Source organism: Camelus bactrianus, chromosome 35, assembly GCF_048773025.1.
Source record: "Camelus bactrianus isolate YW-2024 breed Bactrian camel chromosome 35, ASM4877302v1, whole genome shotgun sequence".
NCBI lineage: Eukaryota > Metazoa > Chordata > Mammalia > Artiodactyla > Camelidae > Camelus > Camelus bactrianus.
In genome coordinates, this window is record NC_133573.1 from 5,269,410 (window position 1) to 5,289,582 (window position 20,173).

Here is a 20,173-nt window from a genome sequence, read left to right on the forward strand (position 1 = left end):
CTAGCACCAAGGGAACGGGTTGCAGGAGACACTTTTTCTCTGCTTTCTCAGTCTGTTTCCTAGTGCCGGTTTGAAGTTCTTGCAGTTTTCACTGTCAAACCGAGTTGGAGCTAGTACCTCCCCATATATATGTATGGAATGGAGTTTGCTACTGAAAAGAAACTTTGTGTTCCCAACAAGCTAGGTGAAGGACGGCTTTCACACACACTTATCTCTCAGAACTGAGCAAGTGGAGAGACGTTCGTTCATCTAGCACCAAGGGAACGGGTTGCAGGAGACACTTTTTCTCTGCTTTCTCAGTCTGTTTCCAAGTGCCGGTTTGAAGTTCCTGCAGTTTTCACTGTCAAACCGAGTTGGAGCTAGTACCTCCCCATATATATGTATGGAATCTAGTTTGCTACTGAAAAGAAACTTTGTGTTCCCAACAAGCTAGGTGAAGGACGGCTTTCACACACACTTATCTCTCAGAACTGAGCAAGTGGAGAGACGTTCGTTCATCTAGCACCAAGGGAACGGGTTGCAGGAGACACTTTTTCTCTGCTTTCTCAGTCTGTTTCCTAGTGCCGGTTTGAAGTTCTTGCAGTTTTCACTGTCAAACCGAGTTGGAGCTAGTACCTCCCCATATATATGTATGGAATGGAGTTTGCAACTGAAAAGAAACTTTGTCTTCCCAAAAAGCTAGCTGAAGGACGGCTTTCACACACACTTATCTCTCAGAACTGAGCAAGTGGAGAGACGTTCGTTCATGTAGCACCAAGGGAACGGGTTGCAGGATACATTTTTTCTCTGCTTTCTCAGTCTGTTTCCTAGTGCCGGTTTGAAGTTCTTGCAGTTTTCACTGTCAAACCGAGTTGGAGCTAGTACCTCCCCATATATATGTATGGAATGGAGTTTGCACTGAATAGAAACTTTGTGTTCCCAACAAGCTAGGTGAAGGCGGCTTTCACACACACTTATCTCTCAGAACTGAGCAAGTGGAGAGACGTTCGTTCATGTAGCACCAAGGGAACGGGTTGCAGGAGACACTTTTTCTCTGCTTTCTCAGTCTGTTTCCTAGTGCCGGTTTGAAGTTCCTGCAGTTTTCACTGTAAAACCGAGTTGGAGCTACTACCTCCCCATATATATGTATGGAATGGAGTTTGCAACTGAAAAGAAACTTTGTGTTCCCAACAAGCTAGGTGAAGGACGGCTTTCACACACACTTATCTCTCAGAACTGACCAAGTGGAGAGACGTTCGTTCATGTAGCACCAAGGGAACGGGTTGCAGGAGACACTTCTTCTCTGCTTTCTCAGTCTGTTTCCTAGTGCTGGTTTAAAGTTCCTGCAGTTTTCACTGTCAAACCGAGTTGGAGCTACTACCTCCCCATATATATGTAAGGAATGGAGTTTGCAACTGAAAAGAAACTTTGTGTTCCCAACAAGCTAGGTGAAGGACGGCTTTCACACACACTTATCTCTCAGAACTGAGCAAGTGGAGAGACGTTCTTTCATCTAGCACCAAGGGAACGGGTTGCAGGAGACACTTTTTCTCTGCTTTCTCAGTCTGTTTCCTAGTGCCGGTTTGAAGTTCCTGCAGTTTTCACTGTAAAACCGAGTTGGAGCTACTACCTCCCCATATATATGTATGGAATGGAGTTTGCAACTGAAAAGAAACTTTGTGTTCCCAACAAGCTAGGTGAAGGACGGCTTTCACACACACTTATCTCTCAGAACTGAGCAAGTGGAGAGACGTTCGTTCATGTAGCACCAAGGGAACGGGTTGCAGGAGACACTTCTTCTCTGCTTTCTCAGTCTGTTTCCTAGTGCTGGTTTAAAGTTCCTGCAGTATTCACTGTCAAACCGAGTTGGAGCTACTACCTCCCCATATATATGTAAGGAATGGAGTTTGCAACTGAAAAGAAACTTTGTGTTCCCAACAAGATAGGTGAAGGACGGCTTTCACACACACTTCTCTCTCAGAACTGAGCAAGTGGAGAGATGTTCGTTCATCTAGCACCAAGGGAACGGGTTGCAGGAGACACTTTTTCTCTGCTTTCTCAGTCTGTTTCCTAGTGCCGGTTTGAAGTTCCTGCAGTTTTCACTGTCAAACCGAGTTGGAGCTTGTACCTCCCCATATATATGTATGGAATAGAGTTTGCAACTGAAAAGAAACTTTGTGTTCCCAACAAGCTAGGTGAAGGACGGCTTTTACACACACTTATCTCTCAGAACTGAGCATGTGGAGAGACGTTCGTTCATCTAGCACCAAGGGAACGGGTTGCAGGAGACACTTTTTCTCTGCTTTCTCAGTCTGTTTCCTAGTGCCGGTTTGAAGTCCTGCAGTTTTCACTGTCAAAACGAGTTGGAGCTACTACCTCCCCATATATATATATGGAATGGAGTTTGCAACTGAAAAGAAACTTTGTGTTCCCAAAAAGCTAGGTGAAGGACGGCTTTCACACACACTTATCTCTCAGAACTGAGCAAGTGGAGAGACGTTCGTTCATGTAGCACCAAGGGAACGGGTTGCAGGAGACATTTTTTCTCTGCTTTCTCAGTCTGTTTCCTAGTGCCGGTTTGAAGTTCCTGCAGTTTTCACTGTCAAACCGAGTTGGAGCTAGTACCTCCCCATATATATGTATGGAATGGAGTTTGCAACTGAAAAGAAACTTTGTGTTCCCAACAATCTAGGTGAAGGACGGCTTTCACACACACTTATCTCTCAGAATTGAACAATTGGCGAAACGTTCGTTCATCTAGCACCAAGGGAACGGGTTGCAGGAGACACTTTTTCTCTGCTTTCTCAGTCTGTTTCCTAGTGCTGGTTTGAAGTTCCTGCAGTTTTCACTGTCAAACCGAGTTGGAGCTACTACCTCCCCATATATATATAATGAATGGAGTTTGCAACTTAAAAGAAACTTTGTGTTCCCAACAAGATAGGTGAAGGACGGCTTTCACACACACTTATCTCTCAGAACTGAGCAAGTGGAGAGACGTTCGTTCATGTAGCACCAAGGGAACGGGTTGCAGGAGACACTTCTTCTCTTCTTTCTCAGTCTGTTTCCTAGTGCCGGTTTGAAGTTCCTGCAGTTTTCACTGTCAAACCGAGTTGGAGCTAGTACCTCCCCATATATATGTATGGAATGGAGTTTGCAACTGAAAAGAAACTTTGTGTTCCCAACAATCTAGGTGAAGGACGGCTTTCACACACACTAATCTCTCAGAACTGAGCAAGTGGAGAGACGTTCGTTCATCTAGGACCAAGGGAACGGGTTGCAGGAGACATTTTTTCTCTGCTTTCTCAGTCTGTTTCCTAGTGCCGGTTTGAAGTTCTTGCAGTTTTCACTGTCAAACCGAGTTGAAGCTAGTACCTCCCCATATATATGTATGGAATGGAGTTTGCAACTGAAAAGAAACTTTGTGTTCCCAACAAGCTAGGTGAAGGACGGCTTTCACACACACTTATCTCTCAGAACTGAGCAAGTGGAGAGACGTTCGTTCATCTAGCACCAAGGGAACGGGTTGCAGGAGACACTTTTTCTCTGCTTTCTCAGTCTGTTTCCTAGTGCCGGTTTGAAGTTCCTGCAGTTTTCACTGTAAAACCGAGTTGGAGCTAGTACCTCCCCATATATATGTATGGAATGGAGTTTGCAACTGAAAAGAAACTTTGTGTTCCCAACAAGCTAGGTGAAGGACGGCTTTCACACACACTTATCTCTCAGAACTGAGCAAGTGGAGAGACGTTCGTTCATCTAGCACCAAGGGAACGGGTTGCAGGAGACACTTTTTCTCTGCTTTCTCAGTCTGTTTCCTAGTGCCGGTTTGAAGTTCCTGCAGTTTTCACTGTAAAACAGAGTTGGAGCTAGTACCTCCCCATATATATGTATGGAATGGAGTTTGCTACTGAAAAGAAACTTTGTGTTCCCAACAAGCTAGGTGAAGGACGGCTTTTACACACACTTATCTCTCAGAACTGAGCATGTGGAGAGACGTTCGTTCATCTAGCACCAAGGGAACGGGTTGCAGGAGACACTTTTTCTCTGCTTTCTCAGTCTGTTTCCTAGTGCCGGTTTGAAGTCCTGCAGTTTTCACTGTCAAAACGAGTTGGAGCTACTACCTCCCCATATATATATATGGAATGGAGTTTGCAACTGAAAAGAAACTTTGTGTTCCCAAAAAGCTAGGTGAAGGACGGCTTTCACACACACTTATCTCTCAGAACTGAGCAAGTGGAGAGACGTTCGTTCATCTAGCACCAAGGGAACGGGTTGCAGGAGACATTTTTTCTCTGCTTTCTCAGTCTGTTTCCTAGTGCCGGTTTGAAGTTCCTGCAGTTTTCACTGTCAAACCGAGTTGGAGCTACTACCTCCCCATATATATGTATGGAATGGAGTTTGCAACTGAAAAGAAACTTTGTGTTCCCAACAATCTAGGTGAAGGACGGCTTTCACACACACTTATCTCTCAGAACTGAACAAGTGGCGAAACTTTCGTTCATCTAGCACCAAGGGAACGGGTTGCAGGAGACACTTTTTCTCTGCTTTCTCAGTCTGTTTCCTAGTGCTGGTTTGAAGTTCCTGCAGTTTTCACTGTCAAACCGAGTTGGAGCTACTACCTCCCCATATATATATAATGAATGGAGTTTGCAACTTAAAAGAAACTTTGTGTTCCCAACAATTTAGGTGAAGGACGGCTTTCACACACACTTATCTCTCAGAACTGAGCAAGTGGAGAGACGTTCGTTCATGTAGCACCAAGGGAACGGGTTGCAGGAGACACTTCTTCTCTGCTTTCTCAGTCTGTTTCCTAGTGCCGGTTTGAAGTTCCTGCAGTTTTCACTGTCAAACCGAGTTGGAGCTAGTACCTCCCCATATATATGTATGGAATGGAGTTTGCAACTGAAAAGAAACTTTGTGTTCCCAACAATCTAGGTGAAGGACGGCTTTAACACACACTTATCTCTCAGAACTGAGCAAGTGGAGAGACGTTCGTTCATCTAGGACCAAGGGAACGGGTTGCAGGAGACATTTTTTCTCTGCTTTCTCAGTCTGTTTCCTAGTGCCGGTTTGAAGTTCTTGCAGTTTTCACTGTCAAACCGAGTTGGAGCTAGTACCTCCCCATATATATGTATGGAATGGAGTTTGCAACTGAAAAGAAACTTTGTGTTCCCAACAAGCTAGGTGAAGGACGGCTTTCACACACACTTATCTCTCAGAACTGAGCAAGTGGAGAGACGTTCGTTCATCTAGCACCAAGGGAACGGGTTGCAGGAGACACTTTTTCTCTGCTTTCTCAGTCTGTTTCCTAGTGCCGGTTTGAAGTTCCTGCAGTTTTCACTGTAAAACCGAGTTGGAGCTAGTACCTCCCCATATATATGTATGGAATGGAGTTTGCAACTGAAAAGAAACTTTGTGTTCCCAACAAGCTAGGTGAAGGACGGCTTTTACACACACTTATCTCTCAGAACTGAGCAAGTGGAGAGACGTTCGTTCATCTAGCACCAAGGGAACGGGTTGCAGGAGACACTTTTTCTCTGCTTTCTCAGTCTGTTTCCTAGTGCCGGTTTGAAGTTCCTGCAGTTTTCACTGTAAAACAGAGTTGGAGCTAGTACCTCCCCATATATATGTATGGAATGGAGTTTGCTACTGAAAAGAAACTTTGTGTTCCCAACAAGCTAGGTGAAGGACGGCTTTCACACACACTTATCTCTCAGAACTGAGCAAGTGGAGAGACGTTCGTTCATCTAGCACCAAGGGAACGGGTTGCAGGAGACACTTTTTCTCTGCTTTCTCAGTCTGTTTCCTAGTGCCGGTTTGAAGTTCTTGCAGTTTTCACTGTCAAACCGAGTTGGAGCTAGTACCTCCCCATATATATGTATGGAATGGAGTTTGCTACTGAAAAGAAACTTTGTGTTCCCAACAAGCTAGGTGAAGGACGGCTTTCACACACACTTATCTCTCAGAACTGAGCAAGTGGAGAGACGTTCGTTCATCTAGCACCAAGGGAACGGTTTGCAGGAGACACTTCTTCTCTGCTTTCTCAGTCTGTTTCCTAGTGCCGGTTTGAAGTTCCTGCAGTTTTCACTGTCAAACCGAGTTGGAGCTAGTACCTCCCCATATATATCTATGGAATGGAGTTTGCTACTGAAAAGAAACTTTGTGTTCCCAACAAGCTAGGTGAAGGACGGCTTTCACACACACTTATCTCTCAGAACTGAGCAAGTGGAGAGACGTTCGTTCATCTAGCACCAAGGGAACGGGTTGCAGGAGACACTTTTTCTCTGCTTTCTCAGTCTGTTTCCTAGTGCCGGTTTGAAGTTCTTGCAGTTTTCACTGTCAAACCGAGTTGGAGCTAGTACCTCCCCATATATATGTATGGAATGGAGTTTGCAACTGAAAAGAAACTTTGTGTTCCCAACAAGCTAGGTGAAGGACGGCTTTAACACACACTTATCTCTCAGAACTGAGCAAGTGGAGAGACGTTCTTTCATCTAGCACCAATGGAACGGGTTGCAGGAGACACTTTTTCTCTGCTTTCTCAGTCTGTTTCCTAGTGCCGGTTTGAAGTTCCTGCAGTTTTCACTGTAAAACCGAGTTGGAGCTACTACCTCCCCATATATATGTATGGAATGGAGTTTGCAACTGAAAAGAAACTTTGTGTTCCCAACAAGCTAGGTGAAGGACGGCTTTCACACACACTTATCTCTCAGAACTGAGCAAGTGGAGAGACGTTCGTTCATGTAGCACCAAGGGAACGGGTTGCAGGAGACACTTCTTCTCTGCTTCCTCAGTCTGTTTCCTAGTGCTGGTTTAAAGTTCCTGCAGTTTTCACTGTCAAACCGAGTTGGAGCTACTACCTCCCCATATATATGTAAGGAATGGAGTTTGCAACTGAAAAGAAACTTTGTGTTCCCAACAAGATAGGTGAAGGACGGCTTTCACACACACTTCTCTCTCAGAACTGAGCAAGTGGAGAGACGTTCGTTCATCTAGCACCAAGGGAACGGGTTGCAGGAGACACTTTTTCTCTGCTTTCTCAGTCTGTTTCCTAGTGCCGGTTTGAAGTTCCTGCAGTTTTCACTGTCAAACCGAGTTGGAGCTTGTACCTCCCCATATATATGTATGGAATAGAGTTTGCAACTGAAAAGAAACTTTGTGTTCCCAACAAGCTAGGTGAAGGACGGCTTTTACACACACTTATCTCTCAGAACTTAGCAAGTGGAGAGACGTTCGTTCATCTAGCACCAAGGGAACGGGTTGCAGGAGACACTTTTCTCTGCTTTCTCAGTCTGTTTCCTAGTGCCGGTTTGAAGTCCTGCAGTTTTCACTGCCAAAACGAGTTGGAGCTTGTACCTCCCCATATATATGTATGGAATGGAGTTTGCAACTGAAAAGAAACTTTGTGTTCCCAACAAGCTAGGTGAAGGACGGCTTTCACACACACTTATCTCTCAGAACTGAGCAAGTGGCGAAACGTTCGTTCATCTAGCACCAAGGGAACGGGTTGCAGGAGACACTTTTTCTCTGCTTTCTCAGTCTGTTTCCTAGTGCTGGTTTGAAGTTCCTGCAGTTTTCACTGTCAAACCGAGTTGGAGCTACTACCTCCCCATATATATGTAATGAATGGAGTTTGCAACTTAAAAGAAACTTTGTGTTCCCAACAAGATAGGTGAAGGACGGCTTTCACACACACTTATCTCTCAGAACTGAGCAAGTGGAGAGACGTTCGTTCATGTAGCACCAAGGGAACGGGTTGCAGGAGACACTTTTTCTCTGCTTTCTCAGTCTGTTTCCTAGTGCCGGTTTGAAGTTCTTGCAGTTTTCACTGTCAAACCGAGTTGGAGCTAGTACCTCCCCATATATATGTATGGAATGGAGTTTGCTACTGAAAAGAAACTTTGTGTTCCCAACAAGCTAGGTGAAGGACGGCTTTCACACACACTTATCTCTCAGAACTGGGCAAGTGGAGAGACGTTCGTTCATGTAGCACCAAGGGAACGGGTTGCAGGAGACACTTTTTCTCTGCTTTCTCAGTCTGTTTCCTAGTGCCGGTTTGAAGTTCTTGCAGTTTTCACTGTCAAACCGAGTTGGAGCTAGTACCTCCCCATATATATGTATGGAATGGAGTTTGCAAATGAAAAGAAACTTTGTGTTCCCAACAAGCTAGGTGAAGGACGGCTTTCACACACACTTATCTCTCAGAACTGAGCAAGTGGAGAGACGTTCTTTCATCTAGCACCAAGGGAACGGGTTGCAGGAGACACTTTTTGTCTGCTTTCTCAGTCTGTTTCCTAGTGCCGGTTTGAAGTTCCTGCAGTTTTCACTGTAAAACCGAGTTGGAGCTACTACCTCCCCATATATATGTATGGAATGGAGTTTGCAACTGTAAAGAAACTTTGTGTTCCCAACAAGCTAGGTGAAGGACGGCTTTCACACACACTTATCTCTCAGAACTGAGCAAGTGGCGAAACGTTCGTTCATCTAGCACCAAGGGAACGGGTTGCAGCAGACACTTTTTCTCTGCTTTCTCAGTCTGTTTCCTAGTGCTGGTTTGAAGTTCCTGCAGTTTTCACTGTCAAACCGAGTTGGAGCTACTACCTCCCCATATATATGTAATGAATGGAGTTTGCAACTTAAAAGAAACTTTGTGTTCCCAACAAGCTAGCTGAAGGACGGCTTTCACACACAATTATCTCTCAGAACTGAGCAAGTGGAGAGACGTTCGTTCATGTAGCACCAAGGGAACGGGTTGCAGGAGACACTTTTTCTCTGCTTTCTCAGTCTGTTTCCTAGTGCCGGTTGGAAGTTCTTGCAGTTTTCACTGTAAAACCGAGTTGGAGCTAGTACCTCCCCATATATATGTATGGAATGGAGTTTGCTACTGAAAAGAAACTTTGTGTTCCCAACAAGCTATCTGAAGGACGGCTTTCACACACACTTATCTCTCAGAACTGAGCAAGTGGAGAGACGTTCGTTCATCTAGCACCAAGGGAACGGGTTGCAGGAGACACTTTTTCTCTGCTTTCTCAGTCTGTTTCCTAGTGCCGGTTTGAAGTTCTTGCAGTTTTCACTGTCAAACCGAGTTGGAGCTAGTACCTCCCCATATATATGTATGGAATGGAGTTTGCAAATGAAAAGAAACTTTGTGTTCCCAACAAGCTAGGTGAAGGACGGCTTTCACACACACTTATCTCTCAGAACTGAGCAAGTGGAGAGACGTTCGTTTATGTAGCACCAAGGGAACGGGTTGCAGGATACATTTTTTCTCTGCTTTCTCAGTCTGTTTCCTAGTGCCGGTTTGAAGTTCTTGCAGTTTTCACTGTCAAACCGAGTTGGAGCTAGTACCTCCCTATATATATGTATGGAATAGAGTTTGCAACTGAAAAGAAACTTTGTGTTCCCAACAAGCTAGGTGAAGGACGGCTTTCACACACACTTTTCTCTCAGAACTGAGCAAGTGGAGAGACGTTCTTTCATCTAGCACCAAGGGAACGGGTTGCAGGAGACACTTTTTCTCTGCTTTCTCAGTCTGTTTCCTAGTGCCGGTTTGAAGTTCCTGCAGTTTTCACTGTAAAACCGAGTTGGAGCTACTACCTCCCCATATATATGTATGGAATGGAGTTTGCAACTGAAAAGAAACTTTGTGTTCCCAACAAGCTAGGTGAAGGACGGCTTTCACACACACTTATCTCTCAGAACTGAGCAAGTGGAGAGACGTTCGTTCATGTAGCACCAAGGGAACGGGTTGCAGGAGACACTTCTTCTCTGCTTTCTCAGTCTGTTTCCTAGTGCTGGTTTAAAGTTCCTGCAGTTTTCACTGTCAAACCGAGTTGGAGCTACTACCTCCCCATATATATGTAAGGAATGGAGTTTGCAACTGAAAAGAAACTTTGTGTTCCCAACAAGATAGGTGAAGGACGGCTTTCACACACACTTATCTCTCAGATCTGAGCAAGTGGAGAGGCGTTCGTTCATCTAGCACCAAGGGAACGGGTTGCAGGAGACACTTTTTCTCTGCTTTCTCAGTCTGTTTCCTAGTGCCGGTTTGAAGTTCCTGCAGTTTTCACTGTAAAACCGAGTTGGAGCTAGTACCTCCCCATATATATGTATGGAATGGAGTTTGCTACTGAAAAGAAACTTTGTGTTCCCATCAAGCTAGGTGAAGGACGGCTTTCACACACACTTATCTCTCAGAACTGAGCAAGTGGAGAGACGTTCGTTCATCTAGCACCAAGGGAACGGGTTGCAGGAGACACTTTTTCTCTGCTTTCTCAGTCTGTTTCCTAGTGCCGGTTTGAAGTTCTTGCAGTTTTCACTGTCAAACCGAGTTGGAGCTAGTACCTCCCCATATATATGTATGGAATGGAGTTTGCAACTGAAAAGAAACTTTGTGTTCCCAACAAGCTAGGTGAAGGACGGCTTTCACACACACTTATCTCTCAGAACTGAGCAAGTTGAGAGACGTTCGTTCATGTAGCACCAAGGGAACGGGTTGCAGGATACATTTTTTCTCTGCTTTCTCAGTCTGTTTCCTAGTGCCGGTTTGAAGTTCTTGCAGTTTTCACTGTCAAACCGAGTTGGAGCTAGTACCTCCCCATATATATGTATGGAATGGAGTTTGCAACTGAAAAGAAACTTTGTGTTCCCAACAAGCTAGGTGAAGGACGGCTTTCACACACACTTATCTCTCAGAACTGAGCAAGTGGAGAGACGTTCTTTCATCTAGCACCAAGGGAACGGGTTGCAGGAGACACTTTTTCTCTGCTTTCTCAGTCTGTTTCCTAGTGCCGGTTTGAAGTTCCTGCAGTTTTCACTGTAAAACCGAGTTGGAGCTACTACCTCCCCATATATATGTATGGAATGGAGTTTGCAACTGACAAGAAACTTTGTGTTCCCAACAAGCTAGGTGAAGGACGGCTTTCACACACACTTATCTCTCAGAACTGAGCAAGTGGAGAGACGTTCGTTCATGTAGCACCAAGGGAACGGGTTGCAGGAGACACTTCTTCTCTGCTTTCTCAGTCTGTTTCCTAGTGCTGGTTTAAAGTTCCTGCAGTTTTCACTGTCAAACCGAGTTGGAGCTACTACCTCCCCTTATATATGTAAGGAATGGAGTTTGCAACTGAAAAGAAACTTTGTGTTCCCAACAAGATAGGTGAAGGACGGCTTTCACACACACTTCTCTCTCAGAACTGAGCAAGTGGAGAGATGTTCGTTCATCTAGCACCAAGGGAACGGGTTGCAGGAGACACTTTTTCTCTGCTTTCTCAGTCTGTTTCCTAGTGCCGGTTTGAAGTTCCTGCAGTTTTCACTGTCAAACCGAGTTGGAGCTAGTACCTCCCCATATATATGTATGGAATGGAGTTTGCAACTGAAAAGAAACTTTGTGTTCCCAACAAGCTAGGTGAAGGACGGCTTTTACACACACTTATCTCTCAGAACTGAGCATGTGGAGAGACGTTCGTTCATCTAGCACCAAGGGAACGGGTTGCAGGACACAATTTTTCTCTGCTTTCTCAGTCTGTTTCCTAGTGCCGGTTTGAAGTCCTGCAGTTTTCACTGTCAAAACGAGTTGGAGCTTGTACCTCCCCATATATATGTATGGAATGGAGTTTGCAACTGAAAAGAAACTTTGTGTTCCCAACAAGCTAGGTGAAGGACGGCTTTCACACACACTTATCTCTCAGATCTGAGCAAGTGGAGAGACGTTCGTTCATCTAGCACCAAGGGAACGGGTTGCAGGAGACACTTTTTCTCTGCTTTCTCAGTCTGTTTCCTAGTGCCGGTTTGAAGTTCCTGCAGTTTTCACTGTAAAACCGAGTTGGAGCTACTACCTCCCCATATATATATATGGAATGGAGTTTGCAACTGAAAAGAAACTTTGTGTTCCCAAAAAGCTAGGTGAAGGACGGCTTTCACACACACTTATCTCTCAGAACTGAGCAAGTGGCGAAACGTTCGTTCATCTAGCACCAAGGGAACGGGTTGCAGGAGTCACTTTTTCTCTGCTTTCTCAGTCTGTTTCCTAGTGCTGGTTTGAAGTTCCTGCAGTTTTCACTGTCAAACCGAGTTGGAGCTACTACCTCCCCATATATATGTATGGAATGGAGTTTGCAACTGAAAAGAAACTTTGTGTTCCCAACAATCTAGGTGAAGGACGGCTTTCACACACACTTATTTCTCAGAACTGAGCAAGTGGAGAGACGTTCGTTCATGTAGCACCAAGGGAACGGGTTGCAGGAGACACTTCTTTTCTGCTTTCTCAGTCTGTTTCCTAGTGCCGGTTTGAAGTTCCTGCAGTTTTCACTGTCAAACCGAGTTGGAGCTAGTACCTCCCCATATATATGTATGGAATGGAGTTTGCAACTGAAAAGAAACTTTGTGTTCCCAACAATCTAGGTGAAGGACGGCTTTCACACACACTTATCTCTCAGAACTGAGCAAGTGGAGAGACGTTCGTTCATCTAGGACCAAGGGAACGGGTTGCAGGAGACATTTTTTCTCTGCTTTCTCAGTCTGTTTCCTAGTGCCGGTTTGAAGTTCTTGCAGTTTTCACTGTCAAACCGAGTTGGAGCTAGTACCTCCCCATATATATGTATGGAATGGAGTTTGCAACTGAAAAGAAACTTTGTGTTCCCAACAAGCTAGGTGAAGGACGGCTTTCACACACACTTATCTCTCAGATCTGAGCAAGTGGAGAGACGTTCGTTCATCTAGCACCAAGGGAACGGGTTGCAGGAGACACTTTTTCTCTGCTTTCTCAGTCTGTTTCCTAGTGCCGGTTTGAAGTTCCTGCAGTTTTCACTGTAAAACCGAGTTGGAGCTAGTACCTCCCCATATATATGTATGGAATGGAGTTTGCAACTGAAAAGAAACTTTGTGTTCCCAACAAGCTAGGTGAAGGACGGAATTCACACACACTTATCTCTCAGAACTGAGCAAGTGGAGAGACGTTCGTTCATCTAGCACCAAGGGAACGGGTTGCAGGAGACACTTTTTCTATCCTTTCTCAGTCTGTTTTCTAGTGCCGGTTTGAAGTTCCTGCAGTTTTCACTGTCAAACCGAGTTGGAGCTAGTACCTCCCCATATATATGTATGGAATGGAGTTTGCAACTGAAAAGAAACTTTGTGTTCCCAACAATTTAGGTGAAGGACGGCTTTCACACACACTTATCTCTCAGAACTGAGCAAGTGGCGAAACTTTCGTTCATCTAGCACCAAGGGAACGGGTTGCAGGAGACATTTTTTCTCTGCTTTCTCAGTCTGTTTCCTAGTGATGGTATGAAGTTCCTGCAGTTTTCACTGTCAAACAGAGTTGGAGCTAGTACCTCCCCATATATATGTATGGAATGGAGTTTGCAACTGAAAAGAAACTTTGTGTTCCCAACAATCTAGGTGAAGGACGGCTTTCACACACACTTATCTCTCAGAACTGAGCAAGTGGCGAAACGTTCGTTCATCTAGCACCAAGGGAACGGGTTGCAGGAGATACTTTTTCTCTTCTTTCTCAGTCTGTTTCCAAGTGCTGGTTTGAAGTTCCTGCAGTTTTCACTGTCAAACCGTGTTGGAGCTACTACCTCCCCATATATATGTAAGGAATGGAGTTTGCAACTGAAAAGAAACTTTGTGTTCCCAAAAAGCTAGGTGAAGGACGGCTTTCACACACACTTATCTCTCAGAACTGAGCAAGTGGAGAGACGTTCGTTCATCTAGCACCAAGGGAACGGGTTGCAGGAGACACTTTTTCTCTGCTTTCTCAGTCTGTTTCCTAGTGCCGGTTTGAAGTTCCTGCAGTTTTCACTGTCAAACCGAGTTGGAGCTAGTACCTCTCCTTATATATGTATGGAATGGAGTTTGCAACTGAAAAGAAACTTTGTGTTCCCATCAAGATAGGTGAAGGACGGGTTTCACACACACTTATCTCTCAGAACTGAGCAAGTGGAGAGACGTTCTTTCATCTAGCACCAAGGGAACGGGTTGCAGGAGACACTTTTTCTCTGCTTCTCAGTCTGTTTCCTAGTGCCGGTTTGAAGTTCCTGCAGTTTTCACTGTCAAAACGAGTTGGAGCTACTACCTCCCCATATATATGTATGGAATGGAGTTTGCAATTGAAAAGAAACTTTGAGTTCCCAACAAGCTAGGTGAAGCACGGCTTTCACACCCACTTATCTCTCAGAACTGACCAAGTGGAGAGACGTTCGTTCAACAAGCACCAAGGTAACGGGTTGCAGGAGACACTTTTTCTCTGCTTTCTCAGTCTGTTTCCTAGTGCCGGTTTGAAGTTCCTGAAGTTTTCACTGTCAAACCGAGTTGGAGCTAGTACCTCCCCATATATATGTATGGAATGGAGTTTGCAACTGAAAAGAAACATTGTGTTCCCAACAATCTAGCTGAAGGACGGCTTTCACACACACTTATCTCTCAGAAATGAGCAAGTGGAGAGACGTTCGTTCATCTAGCACCAAGGGAACGGGTTGCAGGAGGCACTTTTTCTCTGCTTTCTCAGTCTGTTTCCTAGTGCCGGTTTGAAGTTCCTGCAGTTTTCACTGTAAAACAGAGTTGGAGCTACTACCTCCCCATATATATGTATGGAATGGAGTTTGCAACTGAAAAGAAACTTTGAGATCCCAACAAGCTAGGTGAAGCACGGCTTTCACACCCACTTATCTCTCAGAACTGACCAAGTGCAGAGACGTTCGTTCAACTAGCACCAAGGGAACGGGTTGCAGGAGACACTTTTTCTCTGCTTTCTCAGTCTGTTTCCTAGTGCCGATTTGAAGTTCCTGCAGTTTTCACTGTCAAACCGAGTTGGAGCTAGTACCTCCCCATATATATGTATGGAATGGAGTTTGCAACTGAAAAGAAACTTTGTGTTCCCATCAAGATATGTGAAGGGCGGCTTTCACACACACTTATCTCTCAGAACTGAGCAAGTGGAGAGACGTTCGTTCATCTAGCACCAAGGGAACGGGTTGCAGGAGACACTTTTTGTCTGCTTTCTCAGTCTGTTTCCTAGTGCCGGTTTGAAGTTCCTGCAGTTTTCACAGTCAAACCGAGTTGGAGCTAGTACCTCCCCATATATATGTATGGAATGGAGTTTGCAACTGAAAAGAAACTTTGTGTTCCCAACAATCTAGCTGAAGGACGGCTTTCACACACACTTATCTCTCAGAAATGAGCAAGTGGAGAGACGTTCGTTCATCTAGCTCCAAGGGAGTGGGTTGCAGGAGGCACTTTTTCTCTGCTTTCTCAGTCTTTTTCCTAGTGCCGGTTTGAAGTTCCTGCAGTTTTCACTGTAAAACCGAGTTGGAGCTACTACCTCACCATATATATGTATGGAATGGAGTTTGCAACTGAAAAGAAACTTTGAGTTCCCAACAAGCTAGGTGAAGGACGGCTTTCACACCCACTTATCTCTCAGAACTGACCAAGTGGAGAGACGTTCGTTCAACTAGCACCAAGGTAACGGGTTGCAGGAGACACTTTTTCTCTGCTTTCTCAGTCTGTTTCCTAGTGCCGGTTTGAAGTTCCTGCAGTTTTCACTGTCAAACCGAGTTGGAGCTAGTACCTCCCCATATATATGTATGGAATGGAGTTTGCAACTGAAAAGAAACTTTGTGTTCACATCAAGATATGTGAAGGACGGCTTTCACACACACTTATCTCTCAGAACTGAGCAAGTGGAGAGACGTTCGTTCATCTAGCATGAAGAGAACGGGTTGCAGGAGACACTTTTTGTCTGCTTTCTCAGTCTGTTTCCTAGTGCCGGTTTGAAGTTCCTGCATTTTCACTGTAAAACCGAGTTGGAGCTACTACCTCCCCATATATATGTATGGAGTGGAGTTTGCAACTGAAAAGAAACTTTGTGTTCCCAACAAGCTAGGTGAAGGACGGCTTTCACACACACTTATCTCTCAGAACTGAGCAAGTGGAGAGACGTTCGTTCATGTAGCACCAAGGGAACGGGTTGCAGGAGACACTTTTTCTCTGCTTTGTCAGTCTGTTTCCTAGTGCCGGTTTGAAGTTCCTGCAGTTTTCACTGTCAAACCGAGTTGGAGCTACTACCTCCCCATATATATGTATGGAATGGAGTTTGCAACTGAAAAGAAACTTTGTGTTCCCAGCAAGCTAGGTGAAGGACGGCTTTCACACACACTTATCTCTCAGAACTGAGCAAGTGGAGAGACGTTCGTTCATCTAGCACCAAGGGAACGGGTTGCAGGAGACACTTTTTCTCTGCTTTCTCTGTCTGTTTCCTAGTGCCGGTTTTAAGTTCCTGAAGTTTTCACTGTCAAACCGAGTTGGAGCTAGTACCTCCCCATATATATGTATGGAATGGAGTTTGCAACTGAAAAGAAACTTTGTGTTCCCAACAATCTAGCTGAAGGACGGCTTTCACACACACTTATCTCTCAGAACTGACCAAGTGGAGAGACGTTCTTTCATCTAGCACCAAGGGAACGGGTTGCAGGAGACACTTTTTCTCTGCTTTCTCAGTCTGTTTCCTAGTGCCGGTTTGAAGTTCCTGCAGTTTTCACTGTCAAACCGAGTTGGAGCTACTACCTCCCCATATATATGTATGGAATGGAGTTTGCAATTGAAAAGAAACTTTGAGTTCCCAACAAGCTAGGTGAAGCACGGCTTTCACACACACTTATCTCTCAGAACTGACCAAGTGGAGAGACGTTCGTTCAACAAGCACCAAGGTAACGGGTTGCAGGAGACACTTTTTCTCTGCTTTCTCAGTCTGTTTCCTAGTGCCGGTTTGAAGTTCCTGCAGTTTTCACTGTCAAACCGAGTTGGAGCTAGTACCTCCCCATATATATGTATGGAATGGAGTTTGCAACTGAAAAGAAACTTTGTGTTCCCATCAAGATATGTGAAGGACGGCTTTCACACACACTTATCTCTCAGAACTGAGCAAGTGGAGAGACGTTCGTTCATCTAGCACGAAGGGAACGGGTTGCAGGAGACACTTTTTGTCTGCTTTCTCAGTCTGTTTCCTAGTGCTGGTTTGAAGTTCCTGCAGTTTTCACTGTCAAACCGAGTTGGAGCTACTACCTCCCCATATATATGTAAGGAATGGAGTTTGCAACTGAAAAGAAACTTTGTGTTCCCAACAAGATAGGTGAAGGACGGCTTTCACACACACTTATCTCTCAGAACTGAGCAAGTGGAGAGACGTTCGTTCATGTAGCACCAAGGGAACGGGTTGCAGGAGACACTTTTTCTCTGCTTTCTCAGTCTGTTTCCTAGTGCCGGTTTGAAGTTCCTGCAGTTTTCACTGTCAAACCGAGTTGGAGCTAGTACCTCCCCATATATATGTATGGAATGGAGTTTTCAACTGAAAAGAAACTTTGTGTTCCCAGCAAGCTAGGTGAAGGACGGGTTTCACACACACTTATCCCTCAGAACTGACCAAGTGGAGAGACGTTCTTTCATCTAGCACCAAGGGAACGGGTTGCAGGAGACACTTTTTCTCTGCTTTCTCAGTCTGTTTCCTAGTGCCGGTTTGAAGTTCCTGCAGTTTTCACTGTCAAACCGAGTTGGAGCTAGTACCTCCCCATATATATGTATGGAATGGAGTTTGCAACTGAAAAGTAACTTTGAGTTCCCAACAAGCTGGGTGAAGCACTGCTTTCACACCCACTTATCTCTCAGAACTGACCAAGTGGAGAGACGTTCGTTCAACAAGCACAAAGGTAACGGGTTGCAGGAGACACTTTTTCTCTGCTTTCTCAGTCTGTTTCCTAGTGCCGGTTTGAAGTTCCTGCAGTTTTCACTGTCAAACCGAGTTGGAGCTAGTACCTCCCCATATATATGTATGGAATGGAGTTTGCAACTGAAAAGAAACTTTGTGTTCCCATCAAGATATGTGAAGGGCGGCTTTCACACACACTTATCTCTCAGAACTGAGCAAGTGGAGAGACGTTCGTTCATCTAGCACCAAGGGAACGGGTTGCAGGAGACACTTTTTGTCTGCTTTCTCAGTCTGTTTCCTAGTGCCGGTTTGAAGTTCCTGCAGTTTTCACAGTCAAACCGAGTTGGAGCTAGTACCTCCCCATATATATGTATGGAATGGAGTTTGCAACTGAAAAGAAACTTTGTGTTCCCAACAATCTAGCTGAAGGACGGCTTTCACACACACTTATCTCTCAGAAATGAGCAAGTGGAGAGACGTTCGTTCATCTAGCTCCAAGGGAGTGGGTTGCAGGAGGCACTTTTTCTCTGCTTTCTCAGTCTTTTTCCTAGTGCCGGTTTGAAGTTCCTGCAGTTTTCACTGTAAAACCGAGTTGGAGCTACTACCTCACCATATATATGTATGGAATGGAGTTTGCAACTGAAAAGAAACTTTGAGTTCCCAACAAGCTAGGTGAAGGACGGCTTTCACACCCACTTATCTCTCAGAACTGACCAAGTGGAGAGACGTTCGTTCAACTAGCACCAAGGTAACGGGTTGCAGGAGACACTTTTTCTCTGCTTTCTCAGTCTGTTTCCTAGTGCCGGTTTGAAGTTCCTGCAGTTTTCACTGTCAAACCGAGTTGGAGCTAGTACCTCCCCATATATATGTATGGAATGGAGTTTGCAACTGAAAAGAAACTTTGTGTTCACATCAAGATATGTGAAGGACGGCTTTCACACACACTTATCTCTCAGAACTGAGCAAGTGGAGAGACGTTCGTTCATCTAGCATGAAGAGAACGGGTTGCAGGAGACACTTTTTGTCTGCTTTCTCAGTCTGTTTCCTAGTGCCGGTTTGAAGTTCCTGCATTTTCACTGTAAAACCGAGTTGGAGCTACTACCTCCCCATATATATGTATGGAGTGGAGTTTGCAACTGAAAAGAAACTTTGTGTTCCCAACAAGATAGGTGAAGGACGGCTTTGACACACACTTATCTCTCAGAACTCAGCAAGTGGAGAGACGTTCGTTCATGTAGCACCAAGGGAACGGGTTGCAGGAGACACTTTTTCTCTGCTTTCTCAGTCTGTTTCCTAGTGCCGGTTTGAAGTTCCTGCAGTTTTCACTGTAAAACCGAGTTGGAGCTAGTACCTCCCCATATATATGTATGGAATGGTGTTTGCAACTGAAAAGAAACTTTGTGTTCCCAACAAGCTAGGTGAAGGACGGAATTCACACACACTTATCTCTCAGAACTGAGCAAGTGGAGAGACGTTCGTTCATCTAGCACCAAGGGAACGGGTTGCAGGAGACACTTTTTCTATCCTTTCTCAGACTGTTTCCTAGTGCCGGTTTGAAGTTCCTGCAGTTTTCACTGTCAAACCGAGTTGGAGCTAGTACCTCCCCATATATATGTATGGAATGGAGTTTGCAACTGAAAAGAAACTTTGTGTTCCCAACAAGCTAGTTGAAGGACGGCTTTGACACACACTTATCTCTCAGAACTGAGCAAGTGGCGAAACTTTCGTTCATCTAGCACCAAGGGAACGGGTTGCAGGAGACATTTTTTCTCTGCTTTCTCAGTCTGTTTCCTAGTGCCGGTATGAAGTTCCTGCAGTTTTCACTGTCAAACAGATTTGGAGCTAGTACCTCCCCATATATATGTATGGAATGGAGTTTGCAACTGAAAAGAAACTTTGTGTTCCCATCAAGATATGTGAAGGACGGCTTTCACACACACTTATCTCTCAGAACTGAGCAAGTGGAGAGACGTTCGTTCATCTAGCACCAAGGGAACGGGTTGCAGGAGACACTTTTTCTCTGCTTTCTCAGTCTGTTTCCTAGTGCCGGTTTGAAGTTCCTGCAGTTTTCACTGTCAAACCGAGTTGGAGCTACTACCTCCCCATATATATGTATGGAATGGAGTTTGCAATTGAAAAGAAACTTTGAGTTCCCAACAAGCTAGGTGAAGCACGGCTTTCACACCCACTTATCTCTCAGAACTGACCAAGAGGAGAGACGTTCGTTCAACAAGCACCAAGGTAACGGGTTGCAGGAGACACTTTTTCTCTGCTTTCTCAGTCTGTTTCCTAGTGCCGGTTTGAAGTTCCTGAAGTTTTCACTGTCAAACCGAGTTGGAGCTAGTACCTCCCCATATATATGTATGGAATGGAGTTTGCAACTGAAAAGAAACATTGTGTTCCCAACAATCTAGCTGAAGGACGGCTTTCACACACACTTATCTCTCAGAAATGAGCAAGTGGAGAGACGTTCGTTCATCTAGCACCAAGGGA